We start from the raw sequence: 17,262 nt of genomic DNA, 5'->3' as shown, positions 1-17,262 counted from the left end.
TACTATCAATCCCACTATTCACTGGTAAAAGAGCAGCTCAAGATTTGGCAGTGGGTGGTGATGTCTAGCTACCTACCCTCTAGTCTTATACTGCTAAATTAGGAATAGTTAGTGCAGATAACCCTTGTGTAGCTTTGCTCAAAAATCCAAAACAAACAGTCATTATGTAATAATTTTTAAATTGTTTTTGAGAGACACAGGACTAAAAACAAGTTTAATTTCACTTACCTTCAATTGGTGAGAATTTTAAGCAGAGGCTGCTCAAAATATTACTTAAGTGACAAGTTTTCCTAAGTGTTGTTATCTTTGTAAATTAACTTTCTTTATTATGAGACTAATGATATGTTATTACTAACCTTCAAAAAGAACATGATTAACACAGTGATATATAATAAAATAAAAAAATGGTTGATCAACACTTTATTCACACAGATAGAGGAAGAGAAGGGGGTGAATTTTATTAGAAAATACAAACAAAGTCAGCATATGTGTACTTTCTTCCAAAGATTTATAAGGATGGATAAACTGAAGAAATATTACTTGGATGTTACTATTTTATTTGTTAAATTATTGGTTTACATGTGTTATTTTTTCAGTATCTGAATTATGAATATTTGACATAATATATTTACTTGATATTTTTATTAAATTAATAGTGTTCTTTGGGAAACTAGATAGTACTTCACTGTAAATTTGTTTGTCAATTTAAATAAAAGTGAATATACAAAACTGCTGAAAATAGGATAATAGGAGAAGTGAAACAGGAGCATATACTGTATTGTGTATTTTTCTTTATTTTCTCTGCTAAAATATTTTTGTCCATTATTATGTATGTTTTATATCCTTTGCTGTATTTCTTAAATTTTTAAGATTGTAAAATTTGTTTTATATGAGATTTGTCAATATTCATAGTATGGTATCTCTGGAGAAAAATAGTCAATGTATTTGATTACTTATCAGATACATTTTTTTACTTAATTTCCCACAAGCAGTAGAAAATATTATAAATGTGCTAGGCAACATGATTAATTCAACACTTAAAGTATTGATTTTGACTTGATCGTCAATAAAAATTTTTATTTATAATAACAGTGCACAAGAGTCAGCAGTTCAGTAAACTTTCGTAAAACATTAATTGTGTTGTTATTAATTTTCAAGTAGTTTCCTTAATAACATCCTTGTTCTGTGTATAAAATAAAGAAGAGTATCCATAACCTTAAACTTTATTTATAAAAAGCAACTTAACATTTAAAAGCATATTGTAGACTATTTATTTGATGAATCTTCTTCTACATAAGGTGACTTGTTGTTTTTAGTTGGTTATTTTTATTTTTAACAAAATTATTTGAATTTTATTCACAGTTCATTAAAAAAAAATTAAGAATTCTGGTGCACATTATTTTAAAAAAATAAAGGGAATAGTTATGCTTTTTGTTTCTAGCATGATCTTGATCCAAACTCTACAGATTTCCCTAGACCCATGAGGTGTTCCATTGGAAATATTCGAGAAAATGGTGCTTATCTACTTGGTGAGTGTACTAAAATTCATAAATACAGTTACTACAAAGTAAAACAGGTTTGACTGATACATCTTCCTTATTACTGACCTTAGGTACATGTTGATTAGACACCAGAAGTAAGCTTCTTTTAATCTGAAAAACATTTATAACTAGTTGTATGAATTAAGTTTAAATCTTTCCATTGATATTGGTAGTTTAAATAATTTCAATGAACTTGTCACCAAAATTTTTGTGTTTTTTTTCCTGAAAAGCTTTATTTCAGAAATTCAAAGCCATGAGTTATTTGTTCTTCCAAATTATCCTTTACACTTTGGGCACAATTTTTTTATATTTTGTATTTAAAACATAATTATTACTATGGATTTATTTATAAAGTGAAGATTGTATCAAAAAACAAAAATTATCTGAATGAGACAACCTTTATTGCATCAGTTTCCTAGATTGTTCAACAATGCATAGGTTTAATTCAATGAAAAGTATATAAGTATGTTGCATGAAAACATTAAATAATACACTTTGTCCCTATTCATTTCTTGAAGATGTACTTTGCTTCATTAAACTTTGATCAACTTCTATATAGTTTCTGAATCTGAGCCAGAAATGTTTAGTATTGGTCTAACTTTAATAGGCCTGGCATGGCCAGGTGGTTAGGGCACTAGACTTGTAATTTGAGGGTCACGGGTTCGAATCCCTGTAATGCCAAAACATGCTCACCCTTTCAGTTGTGGAGCCATTATAATGTGACAGTCAATCCCCCTATTCATTGGTAAAAGAGTAGCCCAAGAGTTGGCAGTAGGTGATGATATCAAGCTACCTTCCTTATAGTCCTAAACTGCTAAATTAGGAATGAAATGGAAACTCTATAACCTGAGCTCTTTCAAAAGGTCCACCTTATAGTCAGTCAACTGTCCAATATGCTTTGAGAGAAATTAAGCACTGGTCGTGTTAATGAAATTGTATTGTAGCTGTTTAGTTCATAAACAGGCATGGAAAGAGAGTCTCAGTAAAAATAATATTTTGAATAGCTTTTAAAATCTTCTCATGGAAATTATCATAATATGAAGGAAATTACTTTATGATATATATTATAGGTCTCATAATTACCTCAAAGTGGGTTTATAAACCACATTTTAGCTTGAAAAATAATTATTACTTATATTTGCTATATAATATTTTTGTGTGTGTATAAAAGCTATTTCAGAAATATGCCAGTAATTTTAGGTTTTTATACTTAATTTTAAATTGCTTTTCAACTTTACAGTAATCATGAACCCTTTCTTTTTCTCTCTTAGAGAATGGTATTCACATGTTTATGTGGATAGGAATGGCAGTTTGTCCAGATTGGCTACAGAATGTGCTTGGTGTTGAGGCTTCACATAGAATAAAAATAGTTGAGGTAAAACGGCTGTCTGAGATCTGTAATCTTTATTTGTCTGACACCATTTGTAGTACTAATTTTTAGCAATTATTTTTGTTCATGTTTTTCAAAACTCAACTATAAAAATAATGCATGCCAACATACTAATGTTTGATTACTTTGCTTCCAGTTTTGTTATGTACATTTTCATTCATATCTTTTTTACTGATCATTCATGATTTCTAATCTTAAGCCTATCATCACATCATTAATATTATTCTATAAAATTCTGAATTTATTATTGACTTTTTACATTTTAAGAAATGTATTTATAGTATCACATCATCGATAATGGTTCACTAACAGACCTTAATGTTTACTGTATCATTAGGTACAAAGTTGTTTAAAATCATTCTAATGTTCTTCATCTGATGGTATTTTCAGACTTTCTTACCTCAGCTGAATACACCCCTGTCTCTTCGTATCCACAATATCATTGAATCTATTAGAAACGAACGGCAGAGATGCATGAGGGTATGCAATTTACTATATTAACTTACAGAAAGATGATGATTTAAAAATATCAGTTTTTTTTTTTTAAGTTGGATAAATGTTAAAGAGAGTTGAGATGACAATGATACAAGCAGTTATGTGATTTTCTACATTAAGTGAGAGATGGATGATGGGTAAACATTTTAAAGTATTTGCAGTTGGACAAGATGCTTCTCTCATGTAATAGAAATTACAAATGATAAACCTGCAATTCAGTCATTAAATTTCTCTCTTGTTTTATAATTTGCAAGTATATTTTCTATCAGTCATAACTGATTGGATGTTACATCCTGATTAGCTTTACCTAAGGTAATTGAACTAGTATGCTATATATTCATTTTTATACCATCTAGAATATGATTTTTTTCATCAATCAAAAAATTTAGTAACTTTTATACTAAATTCTAGCATGCATATGACAATGTACCTTTAAAATATGCTTCACTTCTTTTCTGAACGAACTGAAATGATAGTCATTGGAGTGACTTTGAAGAGTTTGTTAATAGATAAGCAGAGGTGTTGTTAAGACCATCTGTAAGTTAGAAGAACAATTTACTTTCTCATTACTCACAGTTTTAAGTTTCTGTTAAATTTACACTGCTTGAACTTTAATGTTAAATATAAAATCAAGTCATAGTTAGCATTATTTGGAAGGTGTAAAACTTTTGTTTGAATTTAATTTATTTAAAAACATATAATTATGGTGAAATGAAATAAGGTTTTGGCTTTTGCTCTGCTTGTGAAGTGTATGTCATTGTTCATCTATAGATACATTATTTTTATACAGTTATCTCTCATATTGTAAAAAAATATTCAGGTTTATATAGTTATGCATTTTGTTTTCTCTAATAGCTGATGATTGTTTGCCAAGGAGATAAATTGGAATTAATATTTCGACGGTACTTGGTGGAAGACCAAGGAAGTGGTGGAAGTGCTTCCTATGTTCAATTCTTCTGTCAATTACACAAAGAAATTCAGAATTTATTATCTTGATAATTGAGAACTTATTACCTTGATAATTCAGAATTTATTACCTTGATAAGAATTGCTGTAGACATTTGTTGTTCATACTTTCATTTGTAGATTGGATATTTTTTATACATAAATAAATATATTATACATACATTATATATATATATATATATAAAATATATTATGTGTATAAGTATGTTATTTTAAGAAATTTTAAGGAAAACTAACAAAGTAGAAAATTATTTGATATTTCATAAACCTGTTAACATTTAATTATCTTGTTTCTTTTTCAGTTGATTTATTTGTTCATCTCAGCAACCACTATTTGTGCTAGATAATTTTATCTTCTAAATGTTTTCAATTTCTATTATGAGAAAGGAAATAATATATTTTTTGCTGGATTTGGTTTTCAACAGTAGAGTTATATTAATATTGGTTGAGACATTTCAGCAAACTACCTGTGAAGAAAACTCATGGACAAGTTTTTCACTATTAATGACAAGTATTGTCTACCATATTTCTCAGTGTGTTATGGATAAACTTAATACATGTATTGTCTTAACTTGTACTTGATTTTTATACCAATTTATAAAAAGGGTGAGATTTATTATCAGAGTGACTAGTTTCTTTTACACTTTCATTTTATGAGTTAATACGTACTGTACATTTGCTGATTTGTAAATCTTTGGAAACTGGTACTTCTAAAGACCATTCTTTAAAGGCCCATTTATTTAATTTTATATATTTATCTGACTATGATGTGTAAAGTTGTTATATGGAAATTATGCACACTAATGTCAGAGAGTCAGTATGATCTAAAGTTTGACTTGTAAGACAGACTCTGAATTAAAATTACTGTTTCATTAGCTCTATGTTCATAACAAAATAAAATAATTAATATTAATGGTTATGATTCCAGGACTAGGTTGTTGAAAATGTTTTTAAATGTTGTATATAGTAAAATTGATAATTATAAACTGTATTAATTATAGTACCATATGTTATTGATGGTGTGTTTTTAGAAATTCAAAATAGTGCACATATATCAATGATAATAAAGTCAGAACATGAGATGTATAAGTTATTGTAGGTTAGAGATAAAATGCAACAATAGATTAAGTGTTAAGAGTTAAGGTGTGGGTTATACATCTCAGGTTATCAAGGCATGCTTTGAGAAAAGTTAGAGAAAATGCATTTTGAATTAACCATGGTAAAGATGTAACTATGTGAAGTTCTTCACTTTTGCATTGATATTTGAAAAGAATACAAAAATAACTGTATGTTTATAATAAAGATTAAGGTGTGTAAAATATTTCATGGTAATCAATGATAGCATATATAAAAATACAAGAAGATGTAATAGACTGATGAGAGTAAAAATCAAAGTATTGAAAATATTAGTATTAACTTTAGATCAAAGCAAGCCACTTGTATAAATCAGAACTAAAAATTCATCCAGTAATGAATATACCTGACTTAATATACCATTCTTACTTACAGTGATGTAGCCAGGTATGGAATTTTGGGTAGGCTTCTACTTAGATGGATGAGCAGGAAGAATAAAAACCCTCAGCTGGCTAAGCTTTTTCAGATATGATTTAGATTAAAGCCAAAATATTGCTAACAATGTTGGTACCTAATTAATTTGCTACAGGTATATTCATTACTTAATGAATTTTTAGTTCTGATTTATACAGATAGCTTGCTTTGATCAAAAGTTAATACTAATAATAAAAAAAGTTTAGATCCCAATCAATATACCATAAAGTAAAGAAATTCTCAATAATGAAATATATAATAATAATAAATATTGAAAATAAATGTATATTAAAGATTCTGACAAAAACTATTAATGAAAGTAATATTGAAAATAGATCAATAGTGATATTTTAAAAACATAGCTGAGAAGAGTGAGGCCATATATACATGGTTGAGTACTTTATATTAAAGAGATTTTGAATATGTAAATTGGCAGGCACATGACAGCCACATCTGATGTAAAGCTGAAGTGGAATATAATGCATTAGAACATCAGTTTTTTATTGTTTGACATTTCATAGGTAATGTAATGCCACTGAAAGGTGATTGGTTTTGAAGGGTATGTAACAGTCATTTCTAACACAAAATATTCATAAATACAAGATCATAAAGATGTGCTCCACTCAGGAATTTAAAATTTCAAAGTTTGGAAATATCCATTATTAGGGGCATTTAGGAAACAAAGGAATGTGGATCAACCTTGGATTCCAGAACCACCCAGAAAGAGCTATGCAACAAGTCATACTACAACAATGATAAGCAAAGTAACACTGCATAACAGGTGGCAATCCATGAACATAAGTTAGTGTCAAAAGCCATCCCCTTTCCTTGGGCAACAGTATGGAACATAATTAAGTATCTTCATATAGAAAAGCGACATGTCATGTATACACAAGTTGATTCCACAGCATATTCTTCAGCTGTTGCATTTCTCAAGAAACTGGAGAATGTAATAAGGAGCATAGATCAATGATGGCAAGGGAAAGATGTGAAAAGATTGATATGGCACAGTTTGAAAAATGAAAAATAATGCATCACGTATCAATTTGTTAAACTTTTGTATGTAATGTAAACTAGAAGAGATGTGAATATTTGGAAACTGGAAGATATTACACCATAAGTCACTAGTACTGGGAATATACACTATTCAGGAAAGTTAAAAAAATAAATGTTTTCACAATAGCCCCCCACTAGTACAGCAGTAAGTCTACCGACTTGCAACACTAAAATAAGGAGTTCGATTCTCTTCAGTAGGCTCAGCAGATAGCCTGATGTGGTTTTGCTATAAGAAAACACACTGGTTTTCAGAATACTATCTATGACATGATATACATCTGCTATTAAGTTATGTCAATGGCATCCTGAATTAATCTTTATATAAAGCAAGTGCCAGATGACTAGTCTTATGGTCTGATGTGCAAATTTTCAGGGCCAAATTTAAAGGAGGGCAACCGAAATATCTGTCTAGGGACTTGCATTGCTGAAAGAGTCCACAACTCGGTTTAAGATACATGTAACGATTTAAAAATAAAATTAAACATCAGAGGTTGAAATCCCTTTCACTTGCCCCATGATAACGTTACTGGTCTCTTATGATTTTTTACTATAAATAAATATATATATATGTATGTATAGGAAGATGACAAGATAGTGTGTGTGTCTGTGCAACAGAGAGACAAACAAAAAAAAAGTTTAGAAGTGCAGCGGAAAAGAAAACGTAAACAAATTTCGGTCTTTTATCTCTTACAGGTAACATAATACGGTCGACGAGAGTTTTGGCGATATTATGGAGCAAGGCTTGTTTTATGGCTGCATTGTGGGTTGGTTATTCATTAAGACAGTGAAGCGAATTAATTTGCAAAGTCATCTTTTTTTGTTCGTTATTTCGTTTCACATTTTATAACAATATTTGAATGCGTAGCTCTCGTATCTTTTGCCGTGTACTGCGTTTCAGTTTTATTTCAAAACTATTGAAAAAATACAAGTGCATATTATTTACAATTGTAAAATCTTATTATAGACCACAGGACATAAGAAAAAACACTTTTATAAAATATATTGAAATAGAAGAATTACAACTATACTTGTATTAAAGTATTTCTATTACCGTATATTTACAATCGTAAGTAACATAAATTAATCAATAGCTGAGATAACAGATTGTTTAAGTGGTATATTTCTGGACCCCGTTTCTTTTGACTTTCTAACTTTGATTACATAGATACTCTCAGTTGATTCTTGTTCAGGCTTAGCTCAACATGTTTCTGAAGTTCGTCTAACAAAAGCGAGATTTGAGCTTGACATATCTTTTCTGTTTTCCGTCTTCCTTTTTTTTTGGTCTTTTAACTGTTCTACTTCTGTGCTGACGTTTATAACCATCGGACATTTTTGGCTACCGGAAATTAATAAAATAGAGTCAAGTAATTTCTTATGCCAAACCACGATTATTGTACAAATGACAATATTGCGTAATGACACTTTAAAAAATAAATATACAAGCAAAACAATTAAAATACTTATGCAAGTATAAAAAATATAATAGTCACCTGAATTATTACGAATGTTAAACCTGACCACGTTTAAACGATTCAAATATAAACAATAATGACACATCTATTGTTATGTACTGCAGAGAAATTCTCTTTAAATAATAAACAAAATCTCTCGACCTTCTTTTCACTGCCTGACTATACCGTTGATTTAATGCTCATTTTTAAAAAGAACTAAAGTTTAGTTTAAAAATAAAACAAAATAATTTTTATTTAATAAAATACAACTGTACCTGATATGACTGAGCGTGACATATTCATAACACTTGTTAAAATATACATTGAAACATGTAAAACCTTTCATACTTATTTTACGTATGAAAATTTACAGCTACATAACTACACCACTTTAAAAATTGGTAATATTTATCTATAAAAGCAAAACAAATTCTTATTGTTTGAAATAGATGTGGTATGTGATTATATAATTTGGAGTTTTTAATACAATTTAAAACAATAAACAAGATATATATATATAATTAATAGTTAGAAAATGATCACTCGGTCCAGATGTTATAACTACGTCTTCAGTTACTATGTTCACAGCTATCGCGTTTCTGAGTTAATATAATTATAATTAATATTTGCGAGACAAACGGGTTCTCAGTTTTAATATACAAATTACAAAAATCACTAGATTAATTCAATGAAAATTAATGACCTGAAGCCTCTTCTGTATAAAACAAATAGGAGTTTTGTCGTTATTATAAATAAATTACCAGTAATAAATATGTTTGGATATTTGTCAACGTAGCATGAATGGTGGCGTACAATATTGTTGTGATGACCTCTTTCATTCATCTAAGTAATTTCGTATTAACGATGAGCACAATAAGCTACGTGTATTGACCGATTTTCATTTATACATGTTTTGTTAGTTGGCCAATTTATGATATAAATACATAAAGTTGAAAACCTCATCCGTTTTTGCCGTCGCCAATATATTCTTGAGAAGTCACCACCTACATTTGTGTCTTGTCATAGTTGAAATTCTCGTAGAAACTCCTATTATTATGTTTTGTATTTGTGTGTTTTTCTTATAGCAAAGCCACATTGAGCTATCTGCTGAGCCCACTGAGGGGATTCAAACATCTCGATTTTAGCGCTGTAAATCCGTAAACTTACCGCTGTACTAGTGGGATGGACTATTATATTTTAAGCAGTGTAGTTAAGGAAAGTACGAAACGATAAATTTATATGGACTTGGCGTTTATTATGGCAAGTAAAAGCGCGTAAAATTAAAAAAAAGAAAAAGACTGAAAGTTAGAACAGATTCAACAATTAAAAAAAGAATTATAATCTAATTTGAGCTAAAAATAACAATGCTGTTGGTATAATTGTTTTAATTGAAAGTTATGCACGTAAGTAAAGGTAATAAATGTATAAAGTGTACATCTATAAAGAGATTTAGGATAGTAATAATTAAATTGTAGAATAATTGCACCATAGGTCAAAAATTAGAGACTGAAACATGAAGAATATTTTATAGGCCTTTAACACTAGTTAGAGAAGTGAAAACTTACACACTGATACAGTGTGACACCACATATAATGTTAGCGAGGGCTAAAATTAGAAGACAAAATTGTAAATAAAGATGGAAAATATTGAAATCGGAATATTAGTTACATAAAGAACATCATGATTCCAAATAAGCAAGGTATGATATGGTTAGTGGCCATGATGCTATGAAACTCGTACACACAGAAACTGTAAGAAAAAAATGGCAATTCGTTAAAGTTATTGATTAATCTTTGATTTAAAAAAAAATATCATCGCAAAGACATAATCCAAGAATAATTTTTATATTTTGTTTGTTTTATAGCATGCTATATTGAGCTAACTACTGTTTCTACCGATAGAATTGAATCCCAGATTTAAGAATTATAAGCCCTTAAATATATCGCTATCCTAGTGGGTGACCCGACACTTTTTATATTTGTTGATTTTCCAACAGAAAACGCGTCGTCAAAATAGATAGGTTAACTTTGAGAGGAATATATAATGTTTAATATTGAACCATCATAAAACTTAAACTTATCAACTATAATTTAACAATAAAGCGAAATATCAAGGTATGTAATTGAATACATTATACATCGTATTTGACTGTTAATTTTCGTAAATTACGTCAACGAAAATCTCAACTAGAGATAACGAGACTACAGACGGTAAGCATCATAGATAAATTATAATAAAAAGATACGTTTAAGGAATGGAAAAGTGTATAAAGGACAACATTATACAATCTCCAGTCTTTATTTTGTTATTAAATCCCTAACGATCTCAGTAAGTACTAACTGATACTCTGTAATAAATATCTCATTCAACTGATTAAATACTTGCGTCTTTAAATTCTCAGTCAAGAGACTATGAAAAATGAAAGTGCGCTATATTTTTTAACTCTTTTCTTGGACAAAAATACAAAAACAGAATTTTTCTCTTACACGTTTGACAGTTATCATAAAAAAAAAAACAACAAAAAAACTGTAAGGAGCCAGCCAATTCTGACTTAATGCAAGCTTTGTTTCAGGTATTATCTCTCCTCTCGAGTAAAAATCCCAAAATAAAATAGCCTTTATGTATCGTCTGGCAGTTTCCTATTACAATACCAAAAGTCACAAATCTGAGTTACGAATACTTACACACACAAACCCGCAGATACACATATAATGGATAATCTTCATAGTAAGATGGCTAATATACGGAAAGATTTGCTCAACAGATTACCTGCGATAAAGTCTTGGTGTAGGAAATACAGCATTGTAGTTAATCGAGCAACAAGGAATGGAAGATCAGCGATTATTAAAGTGCATCGAATGTAGAATAACAAAAGTATGGTAATTTCTGAGTAGGAATAATGATACTTGAATTAACTGTGAATTAGAATTATGTATAATATTTCACTCTTATTAAATTGAGAATTATAAAGATTAAAATGTTGAATTCGTTGTACTAAATGTGAACGACAATTTGGAATAAATTATGAGAAGTGTAGATTAGCAATACAGTGTGTTATGAAAACACATATCCAGTATTATTTTCTTTAGTTAGTAATGTAAAGTCTCAAGTTTATCATGAATTTTGAAAATTTTTCATATTTAAAAGTTTGTTTAGTTTCAACAATAGATAAATGGTTTAAAAAATGTGACAAAATTCTTTTCGTTCTAGTCCCCTATTGTTATGAGCCCTTTTTTTTTATAGTTTGACATGCACCTTCTCGTGGGAAAGATTGTTGTAAAGTGTATTATACTGTGTAAAGGTGGAAAGAGACCTTTCTCAATGGCTTGCCAGATGATACCTTGAGATTGTGTTCTCTTTTTATACTATTGAAATGACCAAATGTGATATACGTAGCACATATACACTGAAATGAATGAAAATACAAAATCTTCTATATATTGTTGCTGTTCTAGAACAGGAGTCGATTAACATACTTCAAGGCTTTGCATCAATAAATCCGTGTATTCATGGACTGGATTCTTTAAATAATGAATTTTTATATTATTGTGGGCAGTTAAAGTATTTTTAGTTGAACTTTATCATAAAAGTTCAGTTAATTCTTATTTCTTTATCTTTGGTTATCCCACTGTTGTTCCTTCAGTCTTGTTGAGCTCGAAGACTCATCCTTGGAATATCAAAGGCTTTTGAGTCATCGCAGTCTCTACTGTAATGTTTAGCTTTCCTACATTCATAAAAGTTCTCACTTACTGATACCCTTTAGGGCATGAAACTTATAATTCCCTACCAACTTTTGTTAACTATTCTATGTCCTTTATATTGTCTTCTGATTTATTTTCTACATTCAGTATAACTAGTTCTCTAACTAATTATTTTACTTCTTTAAGATTATTGTCAGCTGAAATCGACGTTTCAATACTGCCCGAGCTGACTATTCCGTGTGTGTGTGTTTTTTCTTATAGCAAAGCCACATCAAGCTATCCGATTCCCCATCAAGGGGAATCGAATCTCTAATGTTAAAGTTGTAAATCCGTAGACTTACTGCTGTACTAGCGGGAAGCCTGACTATTCCGTAACTTCGAGGCGATATATTTGGTTATTTAGATGCGATTTAAATATATTTTACTCCCATTACGAACGACAGAGATAAATATATTAAAGTTACTACATTTTTGTGACGTCAAATTTAGTGCATTTTAGGCCTACTCCAACAAACTTACTTCATCTTAACACTATGCACCCTGAAGCTAACATAAATTACAACGTAAAAGTTTAGCTTACAACAAAATAATGCAATGCCATCTTATTCTGGAACAAACTTTTATGTTTCAAAGTAGGTCCTTATCTTAAGTTAAAACATCGGCTTCTGTTCACTGCATCGTCCACTTTGATTATACTATGTAACACGAATTTTGTTCCTGGATAGTATGTGTTATTTCTTTATTGATTATATTGTAAAAGTACAGAAAATGGCCATTATTTCCTTTAAACTTTGCTTTTGTAATCTGAATAATGAAATTTAGAAATTAACCAATTCTCTATGAAGAAACGGGTAAACCTGTACGTTTTCATTTACATAAGGTCTGAATAAAACAACATATGAATCAAGATTTACATGTATTTGTACTAAAGTTATACAAAAATGAACAATGTTTAGAAGTGAGTAGTTTCTCGAGATTTGCGACTGTAATGTAAATCACTTTCACGTATCAGCCCCCAAATACAGTCTCCCATCATGTTTTCGTTATTCGCTCTTTGGTAGTGGCGTTGAAAGTCCAGTATATCTTGGTGGAAACACTCGCCTTGCTCCTCTGAGTATGCTCCCGTGTTATCCTTGAATTTATCAAGATGAGCGTCAAGGATATGGACTTTCAGGGACATCCTGCAGCCCATTTTGCCGTAGTTCTTCACCAGAGCCTCAACCAGTTCCACATAATTTTCGGCCTTCTGATTGCCCAAGAAGCCCCAAATCACTGCGACAAAGCTATCCCAAGCTTCTTCTTCCTTCCTACTGAGCTTCTTGGGGAATTCTGTGCACTCCAGGATTTTTCTTATTTGTAATCCAATGAAGACACCAGCTTTGACCTTTGCCTCAGACAACTTAGGGAAGAAGTCTTGGAGGTACTTGAAGGCCGCAGATTCCTTATCAAAAGCTGTGACAAATTGTTTCGTAAGACCCAGTTTTATATGCAATGGTGGGAGCAACACCTTCTGGAGATCTACTAGTAGCTCACACTTGATATTGTGCCTCCCCACAGAGAACTCGGTCCGTTATGGCCAGTGCTTCTTGTTGTAGTGCGCTGCGGTGTCCCTGCTGTCCCAAAGGGAAAGATAACAAGAAAACTTGGTAAAGCCTCCTTAAAGACCCATCAGGAATGCCACCATATTGAAGTCTTCGATAATCTCCCAGCCATACTCATCATACTTAAAGCCTTCTAGCAAGGTCTTGACACTGTTGTATTACTCTTTGAGGTGCACCGAAAGATATTTAAATTTCAAAAGGTCTAAAATTTGTGTAATATAAAATCTTACTACTCAAGCAAGCAAAAATTGTCCGCCTTACCTTCCAGAGTTCTTTTGAAGTGCTCGCAGGTAAAAGGAGGTATCCAGGGTTTGTCTTGATTCCCGACAGACATGCCGAAATATGCCTTGTAGGCTTCACACTTTTTAGCAGATGCTGTCATCGAGTATGTTTTTGCTCTTGTCTTGCTAAATTGGCCACATACATAGCAGAATGCGTCTGGAGAATGCTTGCAGCTTCTTGATGCCATCTCTGATCAAATCAGATAGGTCTATATATTCACTTTGGCAACTAGAACTAAACTGAAGTGGTGAACCCCTGTATATATATTACTATGGAAAGTTCTAGAAAATTCTAAAAGGTTTTTTGAAAATTCTCGTAAGTTCTACAACATTCTAGAAAGGTATTGACAATTCTTGTAAGTTCGAGAAAATTCTTTACCAGCAACTCAGCACTGAAACTGAATCTACCTGGAATGTTCTGGAAAATGGGTAAATTTGAAAATTTCAATATCCAGGTCACAAAAGCAAAGTTTGAAAAAAAATAGGTCTTTTCCATTTACTTTAGACATAAGCAATTGGGAAATAACATTTTCTGCTCAGAAACAAGAAAATGTTAAAATTTTGTTACATAGTGTTATTTTTGTCAATAAAGATTACTTTTCACTCAGTTTATATTGATATATTAATATAACAATTCTTTGATGGCTACAACAATTAGAGATTTATAAATCTAACACATGCCAGAACAAATGTGGTAATTTGTTGTGGTGGAATGAAAGAGACAAGGTACTGTGTTGAATTCAGAATAAAAATAAAACTTTCATTTTTGAAGATAAGAGATCGAAGAGTAATTTGCGAAGTGGTAGAATTATTGCGTTGTAGTATTAAATAAATGCGGGGCCTGGCATGGCCGAGCGCGTAAGGCGTGCGACTCGTAATCCGAGGGTCGCGGGTTCGCGCCCGAGTCACGCTGAACATGCTCGCCCTCCCAGCCGTGGGGGCGTTATAATGTGACGGTCAATCCCACTTTTCGTTGGTAAAAGAGTAGCCCAAGAGTTGGCGGTGGGTGGTGATGACTAGTCCCTCTAGTCTTACACCGCTAAATTAGGGACGGCTAGCACAGATAGCCCTCGAGTAGCTTTGTGCGAAATTCCAAATCATTAAATAAATGCACGGTCAGCAGACAAGACATGACATGGACAAGACTTCACCGACAAGTCATGCCTTTTCCAAGTCAGAAACAAGTGGCTTTGAAAACATCAACTTACGTTCACAGTTTATAGCCTTTCTGAAACCAACCAATCGGAAACCTGAATCACAAGAATCTTGAAGTATTTGAAGTAACACTCCAGTCACAAAGAATAGTAAAATACAATACATGTTTTGTGACCGGTCTCTGATACATGAAATAATACTTCATGATGAATTTAAGGCTTTTCAAAAAAAAAAAGTATGAATTTTATTTTATGGATATGAAACATATATTCATGTATTATATCTTGTACCCTGGGATCCTTTCAATTAGTGCTGCGTTTTTATTTGTTTTATTTATTTTTGTTTCTTCTTGATTATAACAAACTAATATAATTAGTCAGAGGTTTGAATTTGCTGTTTTTAACGCAGTCCTTCCTTTTGATTTTGTTTACTTAACTCTATCAACATTAATTTTCTCTAAAAATATACATACATACATATATAATAACACAGGGGCATTACTACAGCACCATTTTTAAGGATAAAAGTATGTTTGTCTGTTTGTTTTTGTATTTCGCGCATAGCTACACGAGGGCTATGCGCATAAAAGTATGTAAATCGTCCTCATGTTAACGATAATACGAATTTGAGAAGATATTAGCAGAATATGATTTTTATAAATTAGTTTGTGAAATATCTAAAAGGGGATTAGAGCGTGTGTGTTTTTCTTATAGCAAAGCCACATGAGGCTATCTATTTTAGCGTTTTAAATCCGTAGACTTACCGCTGTACTAGTGGAGGGCCAGCGGATTGGAAGATTAGGAGTGTGAAAATGAATGTAGAAAACCTATAATGTCTGTCCCAATGAATTTGTTTTGGATAAATCTGCAGTCCATTAAACCTGGAATTATTTCAACAAAACTTAATTTGTTAATCATAGTTATATATTTACTAAAATCTATAGAATACTTCTTTTTTTTTCGTTTAATATTTAAATTATTGGTCATCTGAATAAACTGTATCTCGATTGCTAAACTGCCTTGTCCCACTTTGTTTTGTTTTTATTGGGGAGAAGAGTTTTTGATATTTAGGCACGTCAACTTTTCCCACAGTTTTGTTTAATAAATAACTTATTGACGTGATTGTGCACACAAAGAAGATGCTGTTTTGCTGTTAAGTCTTGCAGAGAAAAGCTGTATAGTTCTAAAAATCGGAGTTTTTTAAAGAAAATTTTGTAGTCTTAACTGTTTTTCTCTTGCTGTTATTTTATGTAACATATTAAAAAACTTGCTGTCTTGTCCTACCACAAAAAAAAAACAAAAAAAAACTGGAAGTACGACAACTGCTTCACTGTGGAACGAAACCCTACTGCTCATGCGTTGTTCTCAACCGACGCTTATTGGATGCAGTTTAGTAAATCCCTGGAGATTTCAGACCAACACACGAATCTCAAAACGTTTACTTGAGTTACGCGAAGTTCTGCAAGCATTGTTACGAACATTTTTGTAAGAAGTCGAACATCTGCACCACAAGATCATTCAAGAGGGCTAACAACAACATTTCTACTAAGAGGGTCAACATGAAGATACATACTTTTTGTGTTCTCGTAATCTTCTTCATGGTAGTTCGTGAAGATAAGGTACTTTTGGTGTTATATAACACAGAGGTTATATAATATATGTATTTATATAGGTTATATAAATATATGTATTTTGTGCTTTCGCAGACCTGATTATGGAAATAAACCATAACTTGTGTTATATTCTACTGAAGTAGGCATATATAACCCGAAAGTCAATAGAATCGTCTATACACATTGCTGTTGTTGTTTTCACAGTTATATATACGGAAATGAAAACGTGATGTTGAGCTATATTTCGCATCCTTTATTTTTTGTTTCAGAAGGTAAAACAAATACGTGTTTGTTACATTCTAGTGGATTAGTCATGTATAGGAAGAAAGTTAACACATATACAGGGTGTCCAAAAAAATGTATACACGCTTTGAATGATTATAAATACAATGTTTATTAAAATATATCTAGGTTTTATAATCCAAGTTTAAGAAGACAAGTGTAGAATGTTTTGCGTTATGGCA

The 17,262-nt window shown here is 31.1% G+C and overlaps 1 pseudogene across 1 annotated transcript in view; it reads left to right on the top strand.

The window, feature by feature from the left end:
- Positions 1-5,713, top strand: part of LOC143255921 (protein transport protein Sec24C-like) — a 57,498-nt pseudogene extending 51,785 nt beyond the window's left edge. Inside the window, exons 20-23 of the transcript XR_013030927.1 lie at positions 1,442-1,529; positions 2,813-2,916; positions 3,322-3,411; positions 4,282-5,713. The product of XR_013030927.1 is annotated as a protein transport protein Sec24C-like (transcript). The remainder of the gene's footprint in view (positions 1-1,441; positions 1,530-2,812; positions 2,917-3,321; positions 3,412-4,281) is intronic.
- Positions 5,714-17,262: the final 11,549 nt, after the last annotated feature.

This window comes from Tachypleus tridentatus, chromosome 7 (assembly GCF_004210375.1).
Source record: "Tachypleus tridentatus isolate NWPU-2018 chromosome 7, ASM421037v1, whole genome shotgun sequence".
Classification (NCBI taxonomy): Eukaryota; Metazoa; Arthropoda; class Merostomata; order Xiphosura; family Limulidae; genus Tachypleus; species Tachypleus tridentatus.
The sequence above is the reverse complement of the archived record's forward strand: the minus strand, read 5'-3'. Positions and strand labels throughout refer to the sequence as shown.